The sequence below is a fragment of the Ictalurus punctatus genome, chromosome 7 (assembly GCF_001660625.3).
Source record: "Ictalurus punctatus breed USDA103 chromosome 7, Coco_2.0, whole genome shotgun sequence".
Taxonomy (NCBI): Eukaryota; Metazoa; Chordata; class Actinopteri; order Siluriformes; family Ictaluridae; genus Ictalurus; species Ictalurus punctatus.
Genome location: NC_030422.2, coordinates 26,116,028 through 26,141,392, shown reverse-complemented (window position 1 = coordinate 26,141,392; position 25,365 = coordinate 26,116,028). Strand labels below are relative to the sequence as shown.

Here is a 25,365-nt window from a genome sequence, read left to right as displayed (position 1 = left end):
CAACATAATAACAAGTAAATATATTTACAGTATATTTAAAGGCAAAAACAAATTCTCACACAAACACAGCTACCAACTCATGCACACAAAAATTCAAACACTTAAAAACATCAAGGACTTTTATAAACAATTAAAAAATACAATATGAACACAATACAATATGAATATTTATTAACAAATAACAAAATAAGATAAACAAATATATTTATTTTGTAAAGAAAAGACATATAGAGAACATACAGTTGCGGTCAGAAGTTTACATACCCCTGGCTGAATCTGCAATATCTTAATACTTTTAACAAAATAAGATTGATCATAAAAGTCCCATGTTGTTGTTTATTTAGTCCTGTCCTGAATAAGCTGTTTCACATAACATATGTTTACATATAGTCCACAAGATAATAGCTGAGTTTAGAAAAATTGCCCTGTTCAAAAGTTTACACACCCTTGATTCTTAATACTGTGTCGTTACCTGGATGATCCACGACTGTGTTTGTTTTGTGAGAGTTGTTCACGAGTCCCTTGTTTGTCCTGAGCAGTTAAACTGCCCCCTGTTCTTCAGAAAAATCCTCCAGGTCCTGCACATTCTTTGCTTTTCTAGCATTTTCTGTATATTTTAGTCCTTTCCAACACAGGCTATATGATGTTCAGATCTGACTTTTCACACAGAGGACAACTGAGGGACTCGTACACGACTATTACATAAGGTGCAAAACATTCACTGATGCTCAAGAAGGCAACACGATACATTAAGATTCAGGGGGTGTAAACTTTTGAACAGGATGATCACTGTAAGTTGTTGTTTTTGTTTAAAGATCTTATTTTTTCCATTTAGTACTGCCCTTCAGACGCTAAATAAGATACTTACAAGTTTCCCAGAAGACAAAATAACAATTTACACTGATCATCCTAAACTGTGTGTGTTCATTAGCCTGTATGTGCTACTGAGCTCAGGTTTTTCCTCATATGACATCATCCTGCAGGCTGTATGTATTACACCATAGCTTTAGTGCAGAGGAGCGCCTTTCTCATGTGAGACACAGAGAAGGAAGTGTGTAATCCAGCTTCAGATTATCAGATGTGGATCAGATTAAACATGAGACAGTAATGAGCAGCATAGTGACCTGAGTGAAAATAACTTTTTCTAAACTCCATTCATTATTGAAACAGGTCGATATATTGCATTTCTTATAGCTGAAGTGAAACTAAATATAGATTTTTTGCAGTATATGACATTGTTCTCATTTGTCTTCTTAAAGAAAAGAATCAAGTCAGCGTTACATCATATTCTCTGTTCCTCTTCCCTTTTTAGTGCTTATTTGACTTATCCGAGTCGGACAAGCTCAAGGTGATTTATACATATTTTATTGCCTATGTTGTGTACATGTTGGATTTGTATTAAGGTGGAGAAGATTGTTTGCACATTGTCATGCAGAATTTAAGTTATTTACATTGACAGTGTCTGTTTGCTTTTTGACTTTTCCAGCAGTGTTTAAACCAGTTCTATTAAACTTCGGTGTGTTACCACCTGAGCCACAGCCATAGACATAAATCATATGATTAAAGTGATAAAACTATTGCTTATAATGTAAAGAGGCAAACTTTAATATCATCATCATTTCATATCAACAGAAAAACCCAAACCGACTGTGAGAGTGAGTCCTCAGAGCTCCGTCTACACTGGAGACAGAGTTACTCTGAACTGTAATCTGCTGTCTAATGGATGGACTTTTCTCTGGTACAAAGATCGAGTCCAAGTAGCTGAAGACACCGACACACTCCATGATACAGTCTCTAATGCAGGAGAAACAGTGTATCAGTGTAAAGCACGCAGAGGAAACTACGACTCAGAGCTCAGTGATCCAGTTACAGTTACAGTTAGAGGTACGTCATGGTTTCTACTCTTTCACTGCATGTTTTAAGTTATTTCTTATTATATTTTAGATATTTATAAAGCCTGTCATTCATGAGCAATGAGAGCAAAAGTTAAATTAAAGTACTGCTGACTGTGTGTTCATCAGGAAGAGAATCTCTGTTATAAGAGACACAGACGATCAGATATCAGTGTTATGTAGGGATAATAAATCTCATGGTAGGAGAAAGATGGAAATTATAATTACACAGCACTCATGTTAATCAGACTCATAATGGTGTTTATAACTGTAACTGAAACACAGACATTAGTGCTGAAACACTCACTACAGAATATTAAAGTATGATCAATATAGAAAGAATGTACAGCATGTTCAAGTAGCTTTATTATCATTTCAGTCAGATACAGCTGGTACAGTACACAGTGAAACGAAACAACGTTCCTCTAGGACCATGGTTCTACATAAAACACCACACTAACCACATGAGACGACACAGAACTAAATAAGATCTACAAACATTCTACATAAAGTGCACGTGCAGACGTGTGCTAACAACACAGGACAGTACAGTACAGCCGAACAGTACCCAGTTTTAGTGTGAAAGTTTCTGATATAACAGGTAGTGCAAAAGATAGATGCCAAGGAGTAACAATATAATGTAAAAATTCTTTAAATGTAAACATAACATGCTATGACTTAGTATTCAGCAGATTAGCTTATTCCAAACACGGACATAGCAGTTATAGTGGTAGCAGCCAGGTAAAGTGTATATACAGTGTATATAGTGATAAAAATTAGATACTATATATTTTTTTATTTATACAGTAGCAGCAAAAAATGCAAGAATGTGCAAATATTTCAATGAGAGAGTGTGTGTGTGTCTTTGTGTGTATCAGTCCACTCTCTGAGTACTGAGTCTGATACCAGAGGCCTTAAAGCTGTAAATAAATCACCTGCTTTGTCTCTATAAGTGCTGACTAATCACTTTGGAAATCATACATAAGAGACCTTGAGCCAGATCACATCAGGATCTCGAGTAATTGTAGGATTTTTTTTCTTTTGCTCCACTCTGCTTCCTTATCAATGACCAAAACATGGAATTATACAGAATAAAATGTGATGGCAATTAAATGGATTAAAAAAACAACAACAATCATTTATATTAAAAATATCAATCACCTGTTCATTTTATTAAACAAATCTGAATAATACTTTACTATAAATACATCTAACACAACACCAAATAATTATAATCAGGATCTGTAGAAGACATTGGACTTTTTGGTGCAAGTGGTTATAACTTGTCCAAAACATTTACATGTGTAATGTTACATTCTTTTCCAAAATCTTCTAAACTCTATACACTCATGAAAACCAATCAATCAAAAGCATACTAATTATTTCAGGAAATATTTTATTATCTTTGTACAGCGCTCCCAAAACCTGTGGTGTCCATAAATCCTGATGAACAGGTGTACAGAGGAGAGACTGTCACTCTCAGATGTGACATACAGGATGAAGAGGACTCTGACTGGATCTACAGCTGGAATAAAGATGGCTCTGGTGTCAGTAGTGAACAGGAGTACAGAATCAGTAGTGCTGAAACATCTCATGCAGGTAAATACACCTGTAGAGGAAGAGAGAGAGGAGGCTCACACTCCTCACACACCAGTGATGCTGTTACACTGACTGTATCAGGTGAGTGTGATCATCTCTTCAGTACTCATTAACCTCAGGTTCACCTCAGCACTCAGTACTGGTGTAGATTAGAGCTGCACAATATGCATACAAAGTGTGATATGCAGTAAAGATGTTGGACTTTGAGATGATGATGTGAAATGCAGTCGATGAAGACTAAAGATGTGATTTTTATTTATTTGCTGACTCAATGTGCTGCAAAATGCTGAACATGAAAATGTCCCAGGTTTATTCAATAATAAATAATACTAATGGCAATATGTCTATTCTTTTATTATTACTGCATTAAGTGTTAAATGAAATAATAAAATGTATTCCACTGGTTCAAATATTTTCTATTGAAGGATGTTTCACTTTGGGTGTTAATAATGACATCAACTAGCCTATCAGTTCATGCTAAACAATACAGCACTGTCCAAAACCCAGTCTGATTTTTATTTTGTGTTTATTTAGATGTTTATTTTATTTCTTCTACATTATCAGTAGGAAAGAGCAAATATAACTGTCCTAATGTTCAGTTAAATGTATGTGGTTAAAGAAACATTAAGTTACAGACAACTTTTCAGACTCATATCTTCACATGAAACTTAAATATATGATCTGTAAATGTATGCTTTATATTTGACTAATTATAATCTATTATTATGATGATTATATAATTATTTTATTATCCATGGTATTTTTCCCTGCAGTTCTATCAGATAGAAAAGCTCCACTGTCGGTACTGAAGCTCCTCAGCAGTGCAGTAGCGGCCTCTCCGTATGTGCTGGTGACCATCATTCTGGCAGTGAAGTGTTACAGAGCTCGAAGTAAGAACTCACAGTGTTCTTCATTAGCCATAAAATTAAACCCTGACATTTAATAAGAGGCTGATTTGAAGTATTCATGATTGTGTATTTTACAGCTGACCCTGACGAGGACAACAGACCGTACAGAGTGATAGAAGCTGAAGCGTCTGTCTGAGTCTCAGGTTTTTACATTATTTTTCATCATCTAGCTTTTATATAACAGCAGCTCCCAGTGCAACAGAGAACACTGCATTTAGCCCATGGAGCTGTGACGTGATGAACGAACGACTCTGACCCGAAGACTCGAGAGCTGAATTAATCATTTCTGTTTCCAGGGAACAGACGTGAGAAATGCGACGTGACAAAAGAAAGAACGACTCGGATCGGGAGGTGAGGTGAACTAACAGACTGTATAGCCTGAAGACCTAATGATAAGCTATTAATTAATCATTTCTGTTTCTCATAATTTGGCCTTGGCTGCAATAGCCTATTTTTATATTTTATTCCAAATGTGATCAACGTTTGTGCAAGTACTAGATGTGTTGGTGAATTTAACATGTAATATTTTAATTATATTCTGCTGAAATGAAAGAAATGACTTGAAAAAAGATTTGTTCATTTTGCTGAAGGAGATTCAAAGACCCGAGTCAGTAAAATGGTCCGAACTTCCCATCACTACTGCTCACTGCAGAGCCAAATAGATGGAGCTGGACGTCTAGCTCCACCTCTATTGATCTAGTCTAGTAATTTATGGATCTAGTCTAGTTCCACTTCTATGGCTCATTTCGCCATCTACTGGTTGTTAACGTCAATGCAAGCCCTTCATTAGATCAAACTTACCTAATGGGGAAAAAATGTTGATTGATAATGCACGAAGGTTAGGTCAAAGTAACCATGAGACTTGCATGGAACTGGAGATGCTGGCATAGCTAATATTGCCTTATCTCTAACATTTTTCATGATTTCATGAATTGAATTTTCTGCACTGTTTCTGTGACAAACTGCATGACTAGACTACTTTCTTTTTCCCCACTGTATTAAGGTTATGTAGGCTATTTGTGAATTTCCTAAGTCATATGTGATTCATTAATGTAATAAAGTGTGCTCCTAATATGCTCTTTGCTTTTAAACATGGGAACTGAGTTACCCTTGCAGGTGTGATAAAAAAAATAAATAAATAAAATGATGACCTATCTGCTTGTCATCTCTTTTGTTGCTTTTAAATGTACACTTCGGGTCTCCCCCTCATGAAAGAAAAATGAATGCATGTACAACAAGAGTATCATTGTGAATATAATTTAGATGGAAATATGTGAATATAATTTTGAATGGACTCAGTCCACATGTGATTGTCTTCATCAAATGGTAATAAGCAACTTGTCTTGTAGTCTGAACCTAGCCACGTGTCACACTAAAGAACAAAACAAGAGGACACGTGCTTTGAGACTGGTAGAAAGGCAACCAACTCCATGAACATTTGGTAGTAGACTGGGAGTGTTACTTAATTTACAATTTATTAGTCCTATACTCCACTGCCCTCAAGTGTTGCTGAATTTATTTTATTTCTATTCACCTTCATTAACAAAATGTACATCTAATATAAAAATCAATCTTCACTCTAGGAAAAAAAAATATAATATGATAAAAGATACAAAATAAAATTTTAGTATATTAGATTTCAAGAACACATTTTTTCCCTACAAAACTTTAATGGGTTAAAAAAAAAAAAACATTTTACAAAACCTAAAACCACGTAAAAACAATATTTTCACAGATCTACCCCACTAATTAGCTTGTTAGCAGTGAGGGTTGTGCAGGCAAGACACATGAATATTTCTTTTATCGTATATTTCCTGCATGAAAAACTCCATGTCCTCTAATCTCTCGAAGGTGAAAAGGAAGGGATCCTGGATTTTCTCTTCGTCCATTTCACTTTCATAAAAAATAGCGTTGATAAACAGGTCCTGCATTGTGATGGCCAACAAGGCATCATCCTCGTTCATCCTCATGATCCGTGGTAAGTGAACTTTCCCAGCAAAGTGGAGTCTGTTCTCCTCAACCCACTCACAGGCAAGCAGAGTCTGTTTCATCACCGCCGAGTCCTTTGTACAAAAAGATAAGACATTTCAATAATCATGTAATTAGTCAAGTGCTGCTCAAACACTTTTATGAAACAAGAAAGGTAATTACATAAACAAACAATAGTCAAACAATACATAAACATTCCCTGTATATACATGGATTCTCTGTGTTGGGGTGACCTCCATGAGGTCTGGCACAGATGGGGTGACCTCCATGATGTTTAGCTCCAGTAAGATTGTTTGTTTGGTGACTGACTGTTGGACTTGACTTTGAAGAAAAAGTGACAAAACAGTAAAAAAGAATTCCAGTGTACATTATTTATTATTTATTACAAATGACCTGCATACTGGGAATGCACATAATGGACATCTTCATCCAAACTATAGTTATGAGTATCATACCTTGCCAGAGGAAATGCCTGTAGTAACTGATGGCACCGCCACCTCCTGATTACAGGCATGTCAGAATGATAAACGATGACAATTGAAAATCTTAATCATAAAATTTTAGTTGTGTTTACGGTCTTTTTTGCTGAAAAAAATAACCATAAATTGATAAAAACTCACAGCTGAAAAATCAAAGGGCTTTGCAAGGGTCACATACAGGGCGTACTGAAATACAAAATCAAAACTCTGATGTTATATTAACAAATGCAGTGTTTAGCACACACAGTGGCAATGGCATAGCAATTATATGACCACTTACCATCAACATGAATATCCCACAGTCCGTCCCTCCAAGCTGAAGTGGTGTCCCTGTTAATTAAGAGTGGAATAAGAACAGATACTGTACATACAGTCTATAGTGTACTGTGAATGTAGTATATGATGACACTCCACTGCTGATAATAATGGTTTACATGCAAAGAAGTTAAAAGCTGTACCTCACAGTCTCTCAGTAAAGACATAGTCTATAATAAAACAATAAATGCAATACATTTCATTATTATACAACAATATATCTTCTGGAGCAGTCACATGTAAGCAGAATACAAAGTTCATAATAATGTATTACACCATGGTCAGTCTCAATACTGGATTCTGATTGGTTAGAAGGTGGTGTGCATTAAGACACCACACTATCTAGCACAGATGGGGTGACCTCCATGAGATATAGCACAGATGGGGTGACCTCCATAATGCTGCACAAAGTTACTGCACAGGCAGTTCCAGAGAGCTTGCATAGACAGATACTGACAGTGTCTTCCCAAAATTAATGACAGAGAGAGAGAGAGAGAGAGAGTGTGTGTGTGTGTGTGTGTGTGTGTGTGTGTGTGTGGCAGGATAAGTGAACTACCCTATTGACCCTGCTCGGGGTATGGCTTTGGCAGATCAATAAGGTCGGAGCTACCCTATTATTTAAGGACCTTTATTTTGGCAGGAGCATATGTGTATTGGTGATTCAGAGTTCCTCGCTCCCTGGCATTTCCGGTTCAGTTTCAGTTCCCGGTTCAGTTCAGGTACGTTGAGGCTTTGCTCAGGGTGTAATGAGGTGAACATTTCAAGGCTAATTTGTTTATTTATAGTTTTGGAGCGGCGCTGGTGGCGCGTGCGTTCAGTGATAGTAACATTAGCCGCGCGTGCGTAATCATACAACTTCGTGTCTGGTGTTTGTTCAACCCAATAGTAAGCGCACCTCTCCCTTTTTCACATTGGGACTTGGTAGATTTAGTTTGACTCTCTGATATTTGTGTTGAGCTGAGAGTGGGGAGTTGAGCATCTAAACCTCCTCTAAGACAAATCCCTAGCTGAAGACGCTACCTGTGACACTATTGATGGGGTGTATGTTGTGGCTTTGTCCTATTGTCTCCATACTATAGTGGCTATACTTTTCGTTTTATTTAGTGTTAACAATAATTCTGGTTCTGTTCAGGAGCTGTTTAACTTCCTCTATTTCATGTGGTGGTGTCAGTGGGTCTGAGTGTTCTAGCCACCACATCACAGTGTCTGTAATATTTTAGTTTTTCTTTCTTTGCTTATTGTTTAGTGTATTGTGCAATTCTGGGTTAATTGGTGTTTTTCTTTCTCTCCAGGAAGCAGTGAGTCTTGGTGGACAGGGGAAGCTAGCTGCCTTCATTCGGTGGTGTGTGCTTCACAGCGTGCTCAGTGTACCAGCTCAACAACTTCCTTATGGTGTAGGTAGTGTTTAATGATTTGGTTTTAATTAAGGTGGGTTTGGATGACCTCCCAGGAAGTAACTGGCCTGCCTTGTTCCCACCAAGCCTGGGCCTGGAGAATTGCTTAGTTTTAAAATTCTTATTGTGCTACATGGGAGAGCGACTTTATATTTATAAGTTTTAATGATGCTTAAGTGTGATAATAAAATGTAACTTTTATTGATACTCATGTCTCACTCTCATGTTCTTTGCCTTCAATCGGTAAAACTTATTTGGGAGTATTTCCCTGGTTCTCCCCCAGGATGGCGTAGTCGGATTTACTAAACTGTGAATAACAGATCCTTCCGTGCAGAATTGATATATATTATAAATCCAAGAACATTACTGAACTAGAGGCCACTTCTCATGAGGAATGGGCTGAGATTCCTCAGGACCGCTGGCAGAAGCTCTGCATCTCGTTCTCAGCAGGTCATAACAGCAAAAGCGTGCTCTACTAAGTACTAAAAATGCCATGAAGGGGTTGAATAATTTTTAGACTGGAGAAGTCATTATAAGTTGCATTTTCAGTTGAATTTGGGGAAACCACTTGAAGCATTCGTTGTGTTGAACTGTTTCAATTGCTTTTGTTTGATGTGTTCATTGCAAACAGCTGAAAGTCTGTACATTTTGACAATAAACCTGATTTGCAATGAGGGTTGAGTAATTTTGATTGCAACTGTACGACTATACTTATCATAATACACAGTGCCTACACTTGCAAAAGTTGCCAAAGGCAGTGTCCACATGTGTCGGGTTATTGAAGGCCACTGTTTTGGTAGGGGATGGGATGGATTAGCTAGCTCATTTAATGCCAATTGTATGAATCGGTTATAATAGACAGTGTTAACATTAGCTGAGACAAAACTTAAAATGTGTCACTGAACCACAAATTATCTATATTTAGCTTCTCATTTTTTGATGCTATGGAAACATTTTACACACTGGTCAAAGTTCAATTTATCTTTAGAGTTCAGTTTTACATACTGCCATTATGTTGAATTGTCTGTGACTGTCAGACTGAGTGAACATTTCCCACTCTGTTCATCACTGGGCTTTAAAGCAGTTGTTGTCTTTTGCTTTTCTCAGCAGTGTGAGTTAAACAGTGAGAAAGAGACAGGAGGTGCTAAACTGTTTTTGCACTGCTGATCCATCATTTCACATTCTCAGGCTAAATGAAGAAAATATTTACTTGATGGTGAAAATAAATTAATATTGACAAAATATATCTTGACTATAATTTGATAATTTTATAATTAGACTGGATTGCTTTTTCAAAAAAGTTCACAATATTAATAGTTTTGACAACACTACTCTCACATCTAACTCCACACGAACCAGCAAACTAACCCCTGCATGTAGTGATGGCCAGTTCTTGAATGAATTGTTCTTTTGAGCTGATTCTCCAGAAGTAATCAGTTAAGCTGGTTCACAAAATCAAACTGAATCTAACTTTAATTCCGGGTTGATGACGCAAGATGCACAACTGTAGTAGCACGCTCCACAGCATGTCCGACTCAAAAAGAACCGTATCAGCCGGTTCAACTAACTGTCGAGGTTTGCCGAGGATTACCGAGGATTCAGACGAGTGATTTGCTGACACTATGCACATGACTTGAACGAGCCTGATGTGAAATGTAAGTTTCTTTTATAACAAACAAAACATATTGGAAATATGCTTATGACTAGTTTTATTGAATACATTCTTATTAAAATATGGAAAATCCTTTCTATCAAGAGATATAAATAAATTTTACTATAGCTTATTGTGTATGCAGATTATATTTTAAGTTGTTAAGCTAAAGCATGGAGTTTATAAGACTAGTTTATTCTTTCCTTATACTTTAGACACGTAGAACATGTGTTTGTACATCAGTGTATGTTATGTGTGCTGTAAGTGCAAAACTTTAATGGAGGAAACTTGTCCAAAATGTGGCCTACTCAATATTGGTCAGTCAAATCCGACAAGAAGGATCAGCAAATTAAACTGTGACCACAAACACCATTAACTTAAGTGAATAAAAGGCAATAATCAGCAATATGCGTTCACACACATGACTTTATTTGAAGGTTTCATTGATACAACATGACACTGACACATGCACTACGCCATTGCTTGATGACGTTAAAGGAACCGATGAACCGGTTCATTGAAACAAACCGTCCGAAAGAACCGGTTCGCGGAAATGAATCGGACTTTCCATCAGCCCCCGCGTGTATGGTAGCGGCCCACTTATAAAGCGGAAGCCCCGCCCATTCGGCATGAACCATTATAAAGAATAAATATCAGGTACGTATGAATACAAAAACCTCACACATAAAGATAAGTATACATCATCATAAACATATACATATAAACATATAATATGAACATACACACATATTAACCACCTTCCTCATGTTCATTTCAATAAAAGTCTCCCTTTTCCCCCAGACACATAAACACTGGTGCAGAAATACGACCGGAGTTTATCTCCTCCCTCTTGCTGTAGTCTCGGCGGACTGGACCCGGAAGACGGATGCGGACAATCTACAGCACAAAGAAAGACAGACTATACAAATATACAGATACGTAAATAAAGATGTTCTGTTTTAAATTTATCTGGTGTGTGTAGTGTGATTATTGGGGATGTGGATTAGCAGGGAGAAGTAATATGTGATAAAAACCTGTGTGTGTGTGTGAAATGGAGCTGTAGCGCAGACCCACGTGTGCAGTCTAGACAATGACTAAACTACTGCGTGTGTGGGGAGATGATGTGAAGTTAACTAGATGGGCGGAGTGTGAGTGCTGTCTTGTCTTCCGTCATACAAACTTCTATGGGAGGTCCAGATGACTTGTAATGAATAATGAAATAAGAAAAGGAGAATATAATATTATTGTGAATGAAGCAGCTTCACACAGATATAAACCAGTCAAGTTCATTTCACCAAATACTGTAATAAATAAAAGGGTGAGATTCGCGACGTGGAAACTTTCAGGCCACAGCAAACATCTCTTCAAGTCTCATTAATCCGAGATGTAGCCCACATGCCAGAACGTGTTTTTTCCCCTTTAACTTATCTTTATTTATCAGGGGTGCCCAATACGTCCGGTCGATCGCAAAGGAAGTGCTGGTAGATCGCCATTCAAACAAAAATAGATGTTAGCGATGATGTAGAGGGCAGCCAGTCTGAGATCTCGTCTTTTCTCTCACCATGCGTGTGCGATCAAACGCGCCGGTGCTAAAGGCTATGCAGCGAAATCACTGAGTTAACTTTCCAATTTATTCCTACTGAAGAAAGGGTACAAAATGAGTGAGGTAGGGATCAAGCAAGAAACTGAAGACTTATCACTTCCATGCGGAATGGGAGGATGATTTTTTTTTCACGATGTTATATTCGAAGTGAGTTTGTCTGATCTGCCAAGCTACCATTGCTATTCCGAAAAAGGGAAATGTGGAGCGGCACTTTAGGACTGTTCATAAAAACTACGATACTGACTACTTTTACATGGACAGCAGTAATCTAATTATCGACCTTACTCTGAGTAAGATAATAATGTGATTAAGGTGTTTACGTGAATCGCTTTTAGAAATCTCCTGTCATGTTCCCGTTTTACATGTTATAGAACATAATTACATTAACGTCATTACGTCACCGCGCCACGCCGTCCGACGTCCCTCCAGAATTTCACGTGTCAACATACAGTTCGTCTTCGTTATGGTACCGTATGCAGTTTTGGGTGTTTATTTATTTATTTATTTATTTATTTATTTACGAACGCATTAAGTGCAGTTAATTATTTGTCATGCTATACCTGCTAATAGACAACTGCTTGAAGCCGAGGGCTGCGTCGCAAACCGCGTACTTACCGTCTATGTAGTAGCCGAGATACATGTATTTTTCCTCTCTACAGGCCCATAGTAGGAAAGTATGCGGTTTGGGACGCGGCCGAACTCTCTTGTTCGCCGTAAAACGTAAAACTGCCGTGTGTTATCGTGTCCTGTCGCAAAATGCGGTGCAAACTCTCACACGACGTTCATAATGTGATTAAGGTGTTTACATGTCTGTAATACTCGTCCGTAATGCAACTAAAACAGCAGTACTCCACCTGTCTTAATTCGATTAGAGCTTAGTTCGAGTATGGCCTTAATTAGATTTAGGTAAGTAAAAATTGCTGTTTACATGGTAGTTTCTTAATCAAAGTATGGTCTTAATCTGGTTAAGAGTGGATTATTGTTGTCCATGTAAACGCAGCTATTTTTCTCACGACTAACTTCAAATGCTAAGGCAGCCACCGAAGCATCGTTCCGGGTGAGTCACTCCATCATTAAACACAAGAAGTCATTCCAAGACGGAGAGATGATAAAGAGGCATTCGTAGACGCAGCTGACTCGTTGTTTCGGGACTTTAAAAACAAAACCGAAATATTATCTTCAATCAAAGCTCTCCAGTTATCAATAAGTACAGTTACACGGCGCTGTGAAGTCATGGCCGAGGATTTGACACAACAGCTTTGGAAGGACATCACAGATGGCGCGTGTTTCTCACTGCAATCGGACGAGTCTACGGACGGAAGTGATTCAGCCCAGTTGTGCGTTTTTATTCGGATGTTGTTTACAGATATGACTTCAAAAGAAGAGTTGTTAGCAATACTGCCCATGAAAGAAGACACGCGGGGAGAGGACATTTTTCAGTCTTTTAAAGACTTCACTGACAAAACCCAGCTCCCAGTGTGCAAATTGATATCAGTCACCACGGACGGTGCGCCGGCAATGGTTGGCAGCGCAAATGGATTCATTGCCAAGTGCAGGGAAGACGATGCTTTCCCTGACTTCCTTAACTACCACTGCATAATACACCAACAAGCCTTATGCGCAAAAATGCTAAACATGAAAGAGATCGTGGATGTGGCAACAAAGGTCGCCTGTTCTATACGTGCTAGATCACTTCAAAGACGGCTGTTCGTGCGCATCTGGAAAAGGCAGACTGCGACCACTCTGAGCTCCTGCTACACACTGACGTGAGATGGCTTAGTAGGGGTAAATTCCTGCAGAGATTTCGAGAGCTCTGTCCGGAGATCACGAGTTTCTTTTTGCTGTTAAACATGCAGAATGCACCCAACTCAATGATGATCAGTGGCTGCTGGACTTGGCATTATTAACCGATCTGACCAACATGTTAAATGAGCTTAATTTGGAGCTGCAAGGAAGAGAAAACCGTGGTCAATTTGATCAGCTCAGTTAATGCCTTTAAACGAAAAATGCAACTTCTGTCCTCAAAGCTGCAGCGCCATGATTCTGGGAACTTCCGAAACCTCGCGTCAGATCTGGAGACGCAGCGGAATTGCGGCTTGTGCGCAGTTGAACATTGCACGCTGCACGGAGCAGATTGACAGCTGTCGGTCAGAGTTTGACAGACGCTTTCAAGACTTTGCTTTACTGGAGCCAGTCGCTACATTCATGTGCTACCCATTCAGGGACAATGTTGAGGTTGATTCACTCGCATCGAAAATTGCAACGCTGTTTCACCTGAACTCGTCTGAAGTGGAGGATGACATTTTGAAACTACAGACTGACATTCAGCTGAAGTCCAGGGCTCATGGACAGTTTTGGAACTTACTCACAGGTGAAAAGTACCCAAACATGAGGAAATGTGCATCCTCCTTGACTGAATTATTTGGCTCTACTTATTTATGTGAGTCAGTCTTTTCCCACATGAAGATTATTAAGTCCAAATACGTTCCCCAATGATTGATCTTCATTTGGAGGCCTGCTGGAGGCTGGCTACCAGCAGCTACTGTCGGACTATGCAACCCTGGCTGATTCTATTCAGTGCAAGTCATCAGAGTAAGGTAATGACCAAAAATGTACTGAATTGTAGTGTGCCATAAGGGCTCATGCAGTTATGCAAGGTACATGAACATATATTGTGTGTGTATACATATTTGAAGTATACTCAGTATATATATGAGTAAATATATGTTTAGCATTTTTAGCGTAGGTAGATCTCTTTGACTGGTCATGTTAAAAGTAGCTCGCAAGTCAAAAAAGTGTGGGCACCCCTGGGTTAGATTATTAGACATCATACACATTTACCATGACTTCATGAGTATATAGTATATTTAATAAAAAACATAATGATAACTCTCGGTTCATATTTGAAGCTCAGTACCTCAGTAAAGCCACATTCATTGCAGTTACAGTGCCCATTAATATTGGCATCCTTGGTAAATATGAACAAAGAAGGCTGTGAACAGTTGTCTTTATTTTGTCTATATATATATATATATATATATATATATATATATATATATATATATATATATAAAATCACGAAAATTCTCTGCTCTCATGGATATCAAACAATTGCAAACACAGCACAGGTTTATCCAAAATATATCTGTGTTAAATATAGGTGTGCAACATTTATTGCCACCCTTATGAATTCATGTAAGAAAATTATATGTGAAGTATATTCCCGTTGATATTTTACATTTTTAGTACACCTGGGTGACTACGAACAGGAAATTGTTCAACCAAGATAAATATGAGGTAACACATAGGCCAAATTCAATTAGTCATTCATGACAATTGGTAAGACCAAGCAACATAGCTGGGATGTGCGGCAAAAGGTTGTGGAGCTTCACAAAATGGGAAGTGGCTATAAGAAAATAGCACAAGCATTGAAAATGCCCATTTCCACCATCTGAGCAATAATTAAGAAGTTTCAGTCAACTGGAAATGTTATGAATCAATCTGGAAGAGGACGTGTGTCTATATTGTCTCAGTGCACTGTGAAGAGGACGGTTCGAGCGGCCAAAAAATCTCCAAGGATCACAGCTGGAGAGTTGCGGGAGTTAGTTGCGTCTTTGGAGTCAGAAAGTCTCCAAAACTACAATCCGAAGTCACCTACATCACCACAAGTTGTTTGGAAGGGTTTCAAGAAAAAAGCCTCTACTCTCATCCCAAAACAAACTCAAGCGTCTTCAGTTTACCAGACACGACTGGAACTTCAAATGGGATCAGGTTCTATGGTCAGATGAAACTAAAATAGAGCTTTTTGGTAATAAACACCAGAGGTGGTTTTGGCACACACAGAGAGGTAGACTTATGGAACAGTCCCTCATGCCCACGGTTAGATATGGTGGTGGCTCTTTAATGTTTTGGGGCTGTTTTTCTGCCAGAGAACCTGGACATTTAGTTAGGATACATGGCGTCATGGACTCTATCAAATATCAAGAAATATTGAATGAAAACCTGACTGCCTCTGCCAGAAAGCTTCAAATGGGCTGTGTTTGGATCTTACAGCAAGACAATGATCCAAAACATACATAAACAAAAAAAAAAAACCTGTGGCGTGAACTGAAGAGGAGAGTCCACCAGCGTTTGAAGGATCTGCTGTGATTCTGTATGGAGGAACGGTCTCAGATCCCTTGCCATGTATTCTGCAACCTCATCAGGCATTATAAGATTAGACTCTTGTCTGTTATCTTGTCAAAGGAGGTAGCACAAAGTATCAACTTAAAGGGTGCCAATAATTGGTGCACACCTATATTTAACAAAGATATTTTTATATGAACCTGTGTTTTGTCTGCAATTGTTTATCCATGATATCCAGAGAATTTGTGATTTTTTATTTTTTTTTAACAAAATATAAAGGTTTTTCACAGCCTTCTTTGCTCATATTTACCAAGGGTGCCAATATTAGTGGAGGGCACTGTAAATCATGTTTTTACTTGCAGTACCCTGTAGAGCCAGTAGGTTCAAACAGCACAGCCGAGCTTGTGATGTGCAGACTCTAATCTATGAACGATAATGTTTTTGCAAATGGCAGCAGTGATACAGTTTAAGACTTCTTTCTTCATTATGTAGTCTTATCTGAAAACTGTACACAACTGCGAATTAGCTCACATCATTCATTTCAGATTTGATTTACATTTAAAAATAACCATTTATATCTAGCGATGAATGGTGTGATTAATTGACGTTACTACACAGAGTTTATTTGTTCTTATTTGTTCGCCAGCAGATATGTGATTTTAAATGATTTTAATGATTACACATTTTAAATGATTAGCAGTCAAGACATGAAACATTATTGTGGTTTGGTTTCTGTTCTAGCTGAGCGGTGTGAGAAATGAGGAAATGCTGTCTTTCACATTCTCAGTAAAGCCAAAGTTAAAACAGCCACACCTATATGTTCTCACTCTAGTTTCTGTGGCAAACACTAACAGCACTCAGTGAGCTCAAGGTCCTGGTTCACTACGGTCATTAAAAATCCCAGGACACTTCTTGTAAGGAGTAGGGGTGTAACCCTGGTGTCCCGGTGAAATTCCCTCATTGGCCCTTATCTATCATGGCCCACTAATAATCTCCATCTCTGAATTGGCTACATCACTCTCTTCTCCTCTCCACCAGTGGATGATGTGTAGTGGGTGTTCTGTCGCATCATACACACTGGTGGTGGTTGAGAAGACCCCCGCCCCCCCACACACACACACACAATGTAAAGTGCTTTGAGTGCCTAGAAAAGCGCTATATAAGGAATTATTATTATTATTATTATTATTATTATTATTATTATTATTATTATTATTATATACAAATAAAATGAATGAAAATACACACAGATTTATTGGAAAAATCTAAGTCTTAGAATCCCTTTCACTGATCACATCTAGGTTGTACATTTAAGAACAACATTTTGTGACTAGCAGAAGCCCTGCCTCCCAGCTTCAGAGGAGGTTCTGACATCATGTCCAGTGAACTTTTCTGATCTTTATGGAATGCATCAAACCCAAAACCTGAGGTAAATCTGACAGAATAGAAAAGTTTCTTGATTTAGGAAATACCTCATTCTTTTAAAAGAGTTAGCTTGCTTATTCTATCAAACGAGATAAAAAGCTTTCCAGAAAGTTCCACTGGATGTCTTGTTGAGAACGATCATGAACCTGAGTGAAGAAGCAGAGGAACTGTACAAGTTCAGGAGTTGAATAAAGTTATGTTCTGAAAATTGTTGTTGTAATTTCTGGGTTCACCTGAAAAGAGCACATCAACTTTGACCAGAACGGAAGTCTTTCTCTCTTTCTCTCTGTGTGTAAGAACACAGGAAGTGTAGTGGCTTTAACACAGTCTACTGATCAGTCAGTCCTTCATCAGTGTGACAGGATGGAGCTCCGTCCACTCCGTGTGATGATCTGTGAGTAAATGTTTCTTTGTGTCTTCATTAGAGTGAGTGGCGGCTTAAAACAATATGTTCAGATGAAGTCTAATGTCCTGTGTGATGAGGTTAATATGTGATTTATACTTTAGAAAGATCACTTAGTCGTATCTGTGTATATCCATATCAGTTATGTGAGTTAGTTTATATGAGTTGAGCCCTTGTGAGAATTTTTTATTTTAGCTTTTATTTTGGTTACTGAGGTTGAGGTAAGGGTTAGATTTATGTGTAGAATATTATTATTTACCTGTGGGAATTTGAGACAAACACGCATGCGTGTGTGTGTGTGTGTGTGTGTGTGTGTGTGTGTGTGTGTGTGTGTGTGTGTGTGTGTGTTGAACTTACATGTACTGAATGGTACAGTCTGTGTCACTGTTTTTACGCTCTCTTAATATCTGGTCAGTGTGATGACTAATTATCCATACTTAAGTTTCATGCCAGTTTGAATTCAGCTGTTTCCATGGCACAGACTAAAGGACAATCGACATGTGATGGTATTAATTCTGCTCATGCAGGCATATAAGATTGTCTGAGTGTATAGACTGCTTTGTTTCTGATAATGTTCTCCGTGACAGTGCTGCTGTTTAGCAGATCCATGATGTGTCTCACAATAAAGGGGCTGCACCAATATATCCCATCCCTAGTCATTAACAATGTGTGTTGTTAATTTTATGAGGTTTATTCAAATCTGCGTAATTTTTTAACAATAAACACAATGCAAATAAATTGCTTTAATCTTTTGGTTCATATTTGCTAGCCTTCACAGCAGCAGTTATTCATCTCATAATGATGAGTGAAAATCGACTGCTTCTGTCTCAGAGCTGCAGTTAGCTTTGTAAGGGTCCACTCACTGGTCCAACGACGCTATCCAGCGACGTAGTAGAAGGATTCCTGCGTGTTTCTGTCTTTTCAAAGCGATGTGAATACATTTAGATGATTAAATTTCTATTTCCAAATCTGTTTGACTCTCTCTTAAATTAAATCTGACTCCAACTGTAAAAACCTCAATGTTGTATTTGTTTCCTAGTTATTTGTAGATCACAGATCTGTAAATACTTTCGATCGTTTACATTTAATTAATTCTAGTTTATTCTACACTCTAAATTGTGCTCATTCATTCGGATTCGATGTCGCTCAGTCTCGCGCTGGTCGTGTACGCGGATGTCACGGTCACAAACTCGCCAGTCTTGGTCATTAGCCAGAGGTAATTGACTAATACTATTTACATGGCTGCCCATGCTTGCCCTTTTCTAAAACGTAGTTTGTTTAGTCCCCTTAGATAGTAACACTTAATTATAGTAACGTTATTTCTAGCCAGAGGTCATGACCAATAAAATTTACAGAGATAGACCAATAATATCGGAGTTAAAATTAGCTTTATATAATCATGCCGCAGTTTCCTATGTACACATTAACTAGGAAATATTACAATAATCAGAGGTTTAGACTTCACCCTATTTAGATTTGGTCGATCAACTTTACGTTGTCCTAAATGGAAATTTCCTATCGAGTCTGTAGAATCTACCTACACTTAACTAAAGTCAGTAGCCTGGACTCTAAAATCTCAGTTGGCGTGCCACAATGCTCCACCTACACCTGGATTTTAGCCTGTACTAACCTGGTCACAGATTTGTGGTAACACGGACTTAACATAATATACTAGAGTAAATAATTTCAGAATATAATCAAGTCTAAAAAAGAAGAAATACATTCAGCATTACATTACCAATCAAATTCAAACCATAACAATACAACAAAGTCAAAACTTGCCAATACCTGGCATAGAAAACTACACACAGTGATCGTGTGGGAGATGTGCCTAGAGATTCCCCGAATCTTTGCCCAGCTCTGCCCTAAATACCCAGACGCTCTGTGGTCCACCAAATGCTGCTGTTTGTGATTATAATTTGATGTTTGTGGAAGGATGTACCTTATTTACATACAGGAGGTAATTTTAGTGAGGGTCTTGGGAGGGTATGCCTTTAACGGCATGCAATATTTTGCTTTGAACTGCTGTTGAGCGAATGAGACCATATTTTCCAGATGCACCGAGACCTTTTATATGATAGCAAACATGTATAGTCAACATCTTATTCACATTAAAACATGTTATGTAATGCATACAGATCTTGGGTGTGTTTAAGGTGATCTCGACACCGAGAGAGAAGGGTGTGAGGAGAGGAAGAAGGAGACAGTGTAGTGAGGATCTTCCAGTCTCCACTCATCATGATGTGCTAATTCAGATGGAGTTGCTAATTCTGTGAGAGAGATTGAGTTTTCATTCCCGTAGTAGTCCTTTGTCCTCAGAGAGTAGTTCTCTCCAGGTTCAGACATCTCACTACAAGCCTTACAGCGTGTTTAGCCATACTTTTTACCAAAATTGTTTTTGTAGTGCCTTCAAATATAGAAATGATTTAGGCACAGCCATTTGCTGGGAGCAAATTATACAAGTGGGGTTGTGGTTTATTTCCTAAAAGAAATATACAGTTGTATTTCCTCTGAAACACTCGAGAGTTATTGTCACAGATGTTTCTCTGACAGACATTTTTCAGCACGTTGCACAATCCTAGCCTGAGTGTGTTCATTAACCTGTGTGTGCTACTGAGATCGGGTTTTTCCTCATATATGACATCATCATGCAGGCTGTATGTATTACACCACAGCTTTAGTGCACAGGAGCGCCTTTCTCATGTGAGACACAGAGAAGGAAGTGTTGTAATCCAGTTTCAGATTAGCAGATGTGGATCAGATTAAACATGAGACAGTAATGAGCAGCATAGTGACCTGAGTGAAAATAGCTTTTTCTAAACTCCATTCATTATTGAAACAGGTCGATATATTGCGTTTCTTATAGCTGAAGTGAAACTAAATATAGATTTTTCTTGCAGTATATGACATTGTTCTCATTTGTCTTCTTAAAGAAAAGAATCAAGTCAGTGTTACATCATATTCTCTGTTCCTCTTCCCTTTTTAGTGCTTATTTCACTTATCCGAGTTGGACAAGCTCAAGGTGATTTATACATATTTTATTGCCTATGTTGTGTACATGTTGTATTTGTATTAAGGTGGAGAAGATTGTTTGTACATTGTCATGCAGAATTTAAGTTATTTACATTGACAGTGTGTGTTTGCTTTTTGACTTTTCCAGCAGTGTTTAAACCAGTTCTGTCTGTGGAGCCGAATTCACCACAAATATTCAGAGGAGAGACGGTTACACTCACATGTAGGATTTCAGGAGGAAATGGACCGTACTACTGGAACAAAGATGATGATAATGTTCACAGTTCTGCTGAAAATTACTACACTATAAATGCAGATCAGAGTCACAAATACAGATGTTGCGGGTCTGTTGATGGACGGACAACAACATGGAGTAATGAAGTGACTCTCTCAGTGATAGGTACATGTCTGATCTTACACTCCTGTAACATGCACTGATACACATAATCATCACAAAACACACTGATTAAATATCAGATGGTCAGAGAAGGGTGTGTTTGACTGATTTGATGTATTTGTTGTAACTGTACAGAGAGACCAAAAGCCGTTCTGACTCTGCAGCCTGATGGACAGATATTCAGTGGACAGGAAGTGACTTTCACATGTGAAATACGAGGACATGCAGACACTGAGTGGATGTACAACTGGTATAAAGATGGTGTCCAAATATTCTTCTACACTAAGAGTAGGCAATATTCATTCACTCCTGTAGAGTCTCTCAGCGCTAAACACACCTGCAGTGGACGGAGAAGAAGCGACTCTCAGACCTCAGAGACCAGCAACACTGTTACACTCACTGTGTCAGGTGTGTGTGTGTGTGTGTGTGTGTGTGTGTGTGTGTGTGTGTGTGTGTGTGTATGTGTTAATCTCTTCCTCACACCAATATTTATTAACTTCAGCATCACATCACCACATGCAGTGTGGATTAAAGTCACAAGATTTATTTAAAATGTCACAGATCCGGAAAAAAAACGTTTTGTTACTTATCCTGTGTCTAGTAATGATTAATAGTGTAGTTGTACATTCACTGTGTTCAACATTCATAATCGTGAACACACTGATGAAGATGAATTCATTAAGAGTGTGAATTTATGCACCACTCATAAAGTACAATTTTTTAAGAAATTGTGTTTGTTCAGTTATGAACAGTTTATTAAATTAATTCCATGTACAGTATATATAGAGTATAATGATATTATAAGACCATGTTGTCCATGTAATAAAGTCACACAACTGTAACTGTTTAACAAATGCAGAATATAAATGCATTATTAGACACAAATCATCTGATTAAGATGATAAAACTATTGTTTATGTTGTAAAGAGGAAAACTTTAATATCATCATCATTTCATATCAACAGAAAAACCCAAACCGACTGTGAGAGTGAGTCCTCAGAGCTCCGTCTACACTGGAGACAGAGTTACTCTGAACTGTAATCTGCTGTCTAATGGATGGACTTTTCTCTGGTACAAAGATCGAGTCCAAGTAGCTGAAGACACCGACACACTCCATGATACAGTCTCTAATGCAGGAGAAACAGTGTATCAGTGTAAAGCACGCAGAGGAAACTACGACTCAGAGCTCAGTGATACAGTTACAGTTACAGTTAGAGGTACGTCATGGTTTCTACACTTTCACTGCATGTTTTAAGTTATTTCTTATTATATTTTAGATATTTATAAAGCCTGTCATTCATGAACAGTGAGAGCAAAAGTTAAAGTAAAGTACCGCTGAGTGTGTGTTCATCAGGAAGAGAATCTCTGTTATAAGAGACACAGACGATCAGATATCAGTGTTATGTAGGGATAATAAATCTCATGGTAGGAGAAAGATGGAAATTATAATTACACAGCACTCATGTTAATCAGACTCATAATGGTGTTTATAACTGTAACTGAAACACAGACATTAGTGCTGAAACACTCACTACAAAATATTAAATTATGATCAATATAGAAAGAATGTACAGCGTGTGTCTGATACCAGAGGCCTTAAAGCTACACTGTTAATAAATCACCTGCTTTGTCTCTGTAAGTGCTGACTAATCACTTTGGAAATCATACATAAGAGACCTGGAGCCAGATCACATCAGGATCTCGAGTAATTGTATGGTTTTTTTTTCTTTTGCTCCACTCTGCTTCCTTAACAATGACCAAAACATGAAATTATACAGAATAAAATGTGATGGCAAATAAATGGATTTTAAAAACAACAATTACAGTGAGGGAAAAAAGTATTTGATCCTCTGCTGATTTTGTACATTTGCCCACTGACAAAGAAATGATCATTCTATAATTTTAATGGTAGATTTATTTGAACAGTGAGAGACAGAATAACAACAAGAAAATCCAGAAAAACGCACGTCAAAAATGTTATAAATTGATTTGCATTTTAATGAGTAATAAGTATTTGACCCCCCGTCTCAATCAGAAAGATTTCTGGCTCCCAGGTGTCTTTTAAACCGGTAACGAGCTGAGATTAGGAGCACACTCTTAAAGGGAGTGCTCCTAATCTCAGCTTGTTACCTGTATAAAAGACACCTGTCCACAGAAGCAATCAATCAATCAGATTCCAAACTCTCCACCATGGCCAAGACCAAAGAGCTCTCCAAGGATGTCAGGGACAAGACTGTAGACCTACACAAGTCTGGAATGGGCTACAAGACCATTGCCAAGCAGCTTGGTGAGAAGGGGACAACAGTTGGTGCGATTATTCACAAATGGAAGAAACACAAAAGAACTGTCGATCTCCCTCGGCCTGGGGCTCCATGCAAGATCTCACCTCGTGGAGTTGCATTGATCATGAGAACAGTGAGGAATCAGCCCAGAACTACACGGGAGGATCTTGTCAATGATCTCAAGACAGCTGGGACCATAGTCACCAAGAAAACAATTGGGAACACACTACGCCGTGAAGGACTGAAATCCTGCAGCGCCCGCAAGTTCCCCCTGCTCAAGAAAGCACATATACATGCCCGTCTGAAGTTTGCCAATGAACATCTGAATGATTCAGAGGACAAACTGGGTGAGTGTGTTGTGGTCAGATGAGACCAAAATGGAGCTCTTTGGCATCAACTCCACTCGCCGTGTTTGGAGGAGGATGAATGCTGCCTATGACCCCTGGAACACCATCCCCACCGTCAAACATGGAGGTGGAAACATTATGCTTTGGCTGTGTTTTTCTGCTAAGGGGACAGGACAACTTCACAGCATCAAAGGGACGATGGACGGGGCCATGTACCGTCAAATCTTGGGTGAGAACCTCCTTCCCTCAGACAGGGCATTGAAAATGGTTTGCGGATGGGTATTCCAGCATGACGATGACCCAAAACACACGGCCAAGGCAACAAAGGAGTGGCTCAAGAAGAAGCACATTAAGGTCCTGGAGTGGCCTAGGCAGTCTCCAGACCTAAATCCCATAGAAAATCTGTGGAGAGAGCTGAAGGTTCGAGTTGCCAAACGTCAGCCTCAGAACCTTAATGACTTGGAGAAGATCTGCAAAGAGGAGTGGGACAAAATCCCTCCTGAGATGTGTGCAAACCTGGTGGCCAACTACAAGAAACGTCTGACCTCTGTGATTGCCAGCAAGGGTTTTGCCACCAAGTACTAAGTCATGTTTTGCAGAGGGGTCAAATACTTATTTCCCTCATTAAAATGCAAATCAATTTATAACATTTTTGACGTGCGTTTTTCTGGATTTTCTTGTTGTTATTCTGTCTCTCACTGTTCAAATAAATCTACCATTAAAATTATAGACTGATCATTTCTTTGTCAGTGGGCAAACGTACAAAATCAGCAGGGGATCAAATACTTCTTTCCCTCACTGTACTTATTTCGTGTGGTTATATCTTTTTTTTTTTTTTTTTTTTCTATCTTGGCAATTCTTATGTACATGTTGGCACGGAACAAAAAGGAGTGGCTCTTAATTTCATTGTACATGTGTATAGTGACAATAAAAGGCATTCATTCATTTAATGTTATTAATGTCTGAATCTGGAGGACGCAGTAATCCTGTCAACATCACAGTGCACAGTGAGTCTTCAATGTTCTCATCAGTAATAGATGTACAATATACAGGAATAAAGATAGCACTTTTAATCTACTGAATTGTTGAAAATAAATTATAATATTGTTATAAAGAAACTGAGTGCAGTTTCTAGGGTGACACAGATTTGATGTTTTTATTCAGTTAATTCTAACAAAAGACCAACAGATAGCGCTGTGTTCAGGGCTGCAGAGATCTGAGACACAGAGGTTTATACACACATCTGCACACAAAGATCAGACTCAGAGAATAAAAAAGAGGAAAAAAGAATACAGAGAGATGAGACTTTTTGGATGTCAGTATCACCTTTATCACTAACATAAAGGCAAATATTACTGCCCTAATGTTCAGTTAAATGTATGTGGTTAAAGAAACATTAAGTTACAGACAACTTTTCAGACTCATATCTTCACATGTAACTTAAATGTATGATCTGTAATGTATGCTTTATATATGATTAATTATAATCTATTATTATGATGATTATATAATTATTTTATTATCCATGGTATTTTTCCCTGCAG

At 38.2% G+C, this 25,365-nt stretch overlaps 2 long non-coding RNA genes and 1 pseudogene across 2 annotated transcripts; all 3 read left to right on the top strand.

The window, feature by feature from the left end:
- Positions 1 to 1,610: 1,610 nt before the first annotated feature.
- On the top strand, positions 1,611 to 5,514 carry LOC128633020 (uncharacterized). The gene is made up of 4 exons (XR_008396707.1): positions 1,611 to 1,884; positions 4,265 to 4,381; positions 4,477 to 4,542; positions 4,696 to 5,514. It is a non-coding gene; the product is annotated as an uncharacterized LOC128633020 (long non-coding RNA).
- A 2,210-nt stretch (positions 5,515 to 7,724) lies between these two features.
- Positions 7,725 to 8,781, top strand: LOC128633022 (uncharacterized). Its single transcript, XR_008396709.1, has 2 exons — positions 7,725 to 8,067; positions 8,475 to 8,781. It is a non-coding gene; the product is annotated as an uncharacterized LOC128633022 (long non-coding RNA).
- Positions 8,782 to 18,922: 10,141 nt separating this feature from the next.
- LOC124628347 (carcinoembryonic antigen-related cell adhesion molecule 5-like) overlaps positions 18,923 to 25,365 on the top strand; it is a 33,598-nt pseudogene continuing 27,155 nt past the window's right edge.